The following is a 6,074-nucleotide window of genomic DNA, read 5'->3' as shown; positions in this document are numbered from 1 at the left end:
CTTACAATTTAATAATGCAATATTCTGTTTTCTTTTGTGTGCATTTGTTTGGAAAGCAAAACATGTGACACAACTAAACTTAATTGTCGCCGTTGATACAAACTTTATTCTTGATTTATTATGTATGTCACAATAATTTTAGTGAACTTTAATTTTAATTTGTGCAGTTTTATCAAAAAAATATAAAAATCACTTTGTACAATTAAAGTTCTAATGTCAACAGGTATCTGAATACAGACTATTGACTTATTTGGTATCGGTTTTGAGGCAGTTTTTTAAAGTTTCAAGTAAAGCTTCCTTATGTGGACATCAAAATTCCTGTTAATTAATAATATCAGCATTTATATCAATCTTTATCGTAGATTTAAGTCATAACGCGGGGGTGTTAAGGAAGCATATGGAATCTGAGTTGCATGTAATTCCGTGAAATCACAAATCTTAGTTATTATGTACATATTCAAATATCTAAGAAACAAAACGTAGATCAAAAACAAATAAAAAATACTGAAGACAATTTTTTTCCAGAAATTAGTTTGTGTTACGTAGATTAACACATTGATGACGTCATGACTAAAAGTTGAATGTCGTGTGAATTTGATCGGAAAGCATTGTAAACATATTCTAAATATAACTGATCTAAGACCTCTAATAAAGTACTGTGGTGTGATTTATTGAGAATTGAACAATAGGATACTGGGGGAGATGTTAGTTTTATCAATCATTCGCTAAAAGGTATGTAAATTTGCTTTTATTTCTCGGCCAGGCTTTCCTCTGTCGTTGTTTACGATGTAAAAATCCGACTAGAACAACACTACCTCGTATATATTGAACTTGAAATTTTATACGTATCGTTAGTTTGATCAATGCTTAAATTGAATTGTGCTGCTAGAATCCCGTGCTGTGTGTTGTTTTGATGCAATTTGGCGTTTTCCGTGCAAACTATATAAAAGTTGGGAAGGTTTTATTAGAACCGGATAAATAACTTTTTAATAAGGACAAACATAGGCTTCTAGCAGCGGTTTTGATTAAACTGAGATGTTTTGCTTACACTTGGTATGCTTGTTTTATTTTGGAAACCGCAAGCTATTTGTAGTTGTCACGTGATAATGCACCAATGTGGCAGTAATGTACTACCCGATTTTATTGCACTGACATCTATTTTAAAGGATAATACTAAGTTTTTGATATTATTCAAAATAATTATTTAATTTCACGATTTTGTATATAACAGTCAAAATAAGACGCTTAATTGCCCATATGCTTCCTTAACACCCCCGCGAAAAGATATATTTTTATAGCAACCATTAGTGTCAGGAATAGGATGTTACTAGTACATGTATTAATTTGTCTCCTAATCATGACCTGTCCTTATAAACAATCATGTTCGTATCAATGTAGATTACATTTACAAACTTAAATGATTTATGATGGTGTTAGATTCACCTGCACCTTTATGTTATGAAATACTTTAATTAAATCAGTCTCCTGTTATTAGGGCATTTTCGGCTTTCGGTCGAAAAGACCTTTTGTTTTCGTCTTCTTTTATTATTATACTAGACAGTTTTCTGACAACGATTTTTTAAAAGCTGTCAGATATTTTGATTCAATTATGCAACTGTTATACAGCAAATCTATAAATCTATGGAATGTAAGGTTTGGACATCCGGAACCTAGAAGGACAATTCAAAATATTAAAGAAAACGCAATATTTTGTTTATTTTTTAAGTTTGAAGGTTCAAATTTTAGAATTAGATGTATCTTGTCAGGCCTTACAAAATTGTAAGCGTTGACAAGTATCTATATCTAACCGTTTTTGAAATGTAAAGCCCACACATGTAGAAAAGGGGGATGAAAAAAAATAAAAATATTCAAATGACCTTTAAAATTTTGTTTGATGGCTGGACATTATTAAAGTAGAAGAAAATAATATACGTTCCGAGTTTCATTAAAATATGTTGACTACTTCCTGTTTTATAGGTCAATGAAAATCGTCTATGGGAGTTTCAATGTTAAACAAAAATCACGCGTCATTCGTTTTCTCAAAAAGTTTTCAGTTAAATGTTACAATATTCCATCTATATAATGACACACACAGTCTGCAGACCGGAAAAGTTTTGGGTAGACAATTAAAAAAAATAAGGGGTCTGCAGGAACCAACGTTTAAAACAGCCCTTCAGCTGTAACCTTTTTTTTATTTTTTGTCCGATTTTAAAAATCTTTTCAGTTTATTGTTAAAAATAAAGAGTACAATCTTCAAATTATGGTCCGAGGGGCCACTTTTTGACTCCTTATAGGGGTTTGAAAGGCCTAAAGGTCACAACTTGTTTAAATTTCATTTTTTTTAGAAAGAGTTATCTCGCTTTGCTCTTAGAATGAAAAGCATTAATTCTGTAGGCATACCATGTTTTGTGTCCCAGTAATAAATACTTACTTTAAATTTTTTTGATTTTTTGAAAATATTCTTCTGAAAATTAGAAGTGTATGTAATTGTAAAGTTCTGGATTTATCTTACTTATGACATTGCACTACTCATTAGTTCCTACCTATGCAACTGGTTATACCAAGGCGTTCAAAAGTTTAAAATAATTTTTAAAAAAGGTGAAAATGGGATGTCGAAAAGCCCTTACTTTTTGTTGAAGACAATAAAAGTTCTAGTTTTGTTTTATATTTGCATTTTCTCTTAAGCAAATTTGCAATCTATACTGAATACATTTATCAAAAGATATCTGGTTTATGTCGATAGATTATATTAACTTAAATATATATACTTTTTAAAAGGTTTAATTGGAAATGAGAGTCTTAAAGGAGAATATTGTCATAATACGTTTTATTTTTTCGTCAAAACATTTTTTCCGGTTTCATTATAATTTCCTTATTAATTCTGTATTTACTTTATTTCATTTTAAACATACTTTTCCATTTGTGGTATAACATGATATTGTTTGGTTTTTGTTGGATCACGCTTTTAGGAATAATATTAATCCTACTTTAAAAATAATTGACGATGCTGCTGATTTATAAGCACTTTATTTGTAATGGGTGTTTATTGCTTATTCGAAAAACGATCTTTGGGATATTTAATGTGTTCATATTAATTAGGCCTATTCTCAGATTACGATCTCGCACCTTTAATGTGAAAATGGTTGACTTCCAGTAAGACACTTATTGTTTAACAATTTACCACTGCAGTGAGAGCTCCCTTCCAAGTGTTACATAACAATTGATGGTCTGAAGCCATAAACAAGTATTCCTTTTAAAGGAATGATCGGCAATAATGATATATTGATAGCTAGAAGAAATCAGCATGATCAGTTTAATGTAAAATAAATAAAAAAGTACTGTATTTTTACATAATATAGAATATTTTGAATCTGTACACCATAATTTCATCATTATAAACCGTCAACAAATTTAATTTCGAAATAAATTTGGGGAAAGCCGTTCGTAAACTCCTTGTCTAGTTTTATATTTTTAACGTAACTATTATATGTTAATGTATCTTCTTTTTTAGAATACAAAGTAGGGCTCTTTAAAGAGCATTAACACGTATGAAAAGAATGAATTGTATTTAAATAATTTAATGCGACTGAAAAACATTGAATGCCATCATAACTTGCTACTGAGGTCGCATTATAACGTAACCTTGTTTATAAATCAAGCCGTCTTCCTCGCTTATATTATGCAACATCAATAGATCGAGGTCAGTTCATGGAGCATCTTCTTATGATTGAGGTCAGTTCATCGAGGTCAGCTGCATTACTGAATGAATCTTTCGATCGAAATTCTTACGCGTGAGACAAAATGTGCATTCTTAAATTAACAGGTCGAACTGTATTTTATGTATGTTTGCATCTCTTAAGGTAAATGAATTTAAATAAAACTGAGTAAAATGTTACATAACTACTAAACCAAACTTTAAGTTTTTATAAATACTACTTATGCAAGCGAATGTGTGCGCACGTGGAAGCATTTGCCGGATGCCTCATATGGACACAATAGTGATCGGCCGAAGCCGATCACAATAACCTGGGGCTAATCTATGGTAAGAGCTATGTGCACTGAAACGATGCGAGATTTCCGGTTGCTCGTGGTGATTGAATTAACACAGACTGACCGAATAAACAAACGGGTGGTAAAGAGAAATACATTAAACTAAAGGAGTCACCAAAATTTGATTTTCGCCCCATTTGGATTTCTTTTCGCCAATTTGGTGAAATTGGTGAAGCTCAGCTGGAGCCCTGGGTCATAAATCTTTTTTCAAAAAAAAAAGATTCTTAAATTTGTATTTCAACGTTATCATCTATGAAAGCTATGTGTATGCTAACATATCTTACTTCTTTCTCCTTTTTTTGGATATTTGAAAAACCTTTCCACCTTTTCCATGACAGAATATAGAGCTCGGTAATATTAATGAAAATACTAGTTAGTTTTTTTTTTATATAAAGCTAGGAAAGTTTTATTAACGCTGTTTTCCATCGGAAAAATCCGGTTATTAAAATGGTAGAAATGGCGGACGGCGGGCGAGCGGTACCCTCATTGTACATGTACGGATAACTCCTCCTACAGTTTTCAAGATAGGAAAATGCTCTTTTGTAGATCAATTGTACATATACCAGAGGTGTGCATATTGCTAGGATTTTGATTTCGGATAGTTTATGAAAAAATACCAGCTTTTGATCTTAGTCATTTTTTGGCAAAATATTGCATAAAGGGTACCCTCATTGTACGGATAACTCCTCCTTCAGTTTTCAAGATAGGAATTTGTTCTTTTGCAAATGAATTGTACATATATCAAAGGTGTGCAAATTGCTAGGATTTTGATTTCGAATAACTAACGGAAAAAAATAACAGCTTTTGAACTTAGTTATTTTTTGGCACAATATTGCATATAGGATACTCCATTTCACTGGATACGGTAGGAATAATGTCGAGAAAAGAAAGATTTTAATTTAATTTGAGGCCAAAAAACTGATGAAATAAAGAATAAAAAAATGTTTCAGACTTTTTCTTTTTACTTTTTAACGAGTAATCGACTATAAAAGTCTAAGTCGATGATCGGTATGATTGTGTGATTGTCGAGTCCTCGAATACTTTCCTGATCTGATCTGAGCATGCAACATTGCTTTAAAATTCTAACAAAGAATCCAGAACGTTCCGTTTTTAAAGTCTTAATGCACTTCTGGAAATTTTAATAATGGCAATTATCAGTTATGGGTTTTTTTTTCGATTTTGTTCTCTTTTTTTAAATTTTATATTTGATTTAGATTTTTCCATAACGTTTCCTCTTTAAAGTTTATTTTGACATAAATTTGACATTACTGAGAGATTAATTAGGTTCTTCACCGATAAGTGATTAAGACAGTAGGTACAAAAAAATAACACCAAACACTTTCTGAACAAAAAACCCAAACGGGTAAATAGATATATTCATAATTGAAAGATTCATTTAAAGTCCCTGGAAATTTGTTTCAGTCAGGCATATTATCTATTTTGTTCAACTGTAGTCTCTGCAACTCTTTGTTGTAATAACATTTAAATTACCTGCAATAAATTTAACGTATTAAAAGTTTTCAATGAATTTAGATAATATAAGAATAAACAATGAGAAATTAAAGTTTCTCGTAATTTAAAGTATGATAATGACTTTCTTCGTTCGTTAGGCTTGCGTCTGGTATTTCCGTGTATTCTACCCTACAATTGAAATCAAATATTAGATAATATTTTTTGTCAGGGTTGTAGAAGCTAAAAGAAATTTCAATGATGGTATGCTTTGTTTTTTTCTGAGTTTACAAAATCTGCAGAGTCTTCAGAACTGATTTTTAAAGTGTTACTTTTTGATAACTTAATAATTTATCCCATGTTATCATAAAGTTAAAAACATCCTTCAGTTTCCTTGTTCTTTACTTCATTCTCAGAATGATTCTTACTTATTAATCATTACATTATCTGCATGTTGTTTCCATGAAGCAAGGTATATACCTTTCAAGCGTTGTTCAGGAATCTAAAACAGTATGTTCTATACTCAACTTTCAGATCAATTTTCATTTCTAGCATTTAAATGATTGATTTACAGA

General features: G+C 30.8%; 1 protein-coding gene across 5 annotated transcripts in view; it reads right to left on the bottom strand.

Moving 5' to 3' along the window:
• LOC105340102 (uncharacterized) overlaps window positions 1-6,074 on the bottom strand; it is a 285,888-nt gene that overhangs the window by 137,911 nt on the left and 141,903 nt on the right. The window lies entirely within an intron of this gene.

This window comes from Magallana gigas, chromosome 9, assembly GCF_963853765.1.
Source record: "Magallana gigas chromosome 9, xbMagGiga1.1, whole genome shotgun sequence".
In the NCBI taxonomy this organism is placed as follows: Eukaryota; Metazoa; Mollusca; class Bivalvia; order Ostreida; family Ostreidae; genus Magallana; species Magallana gigas.
This window is presented reverse-complemented; position numbering and strand designations above follow the sequence as displayed.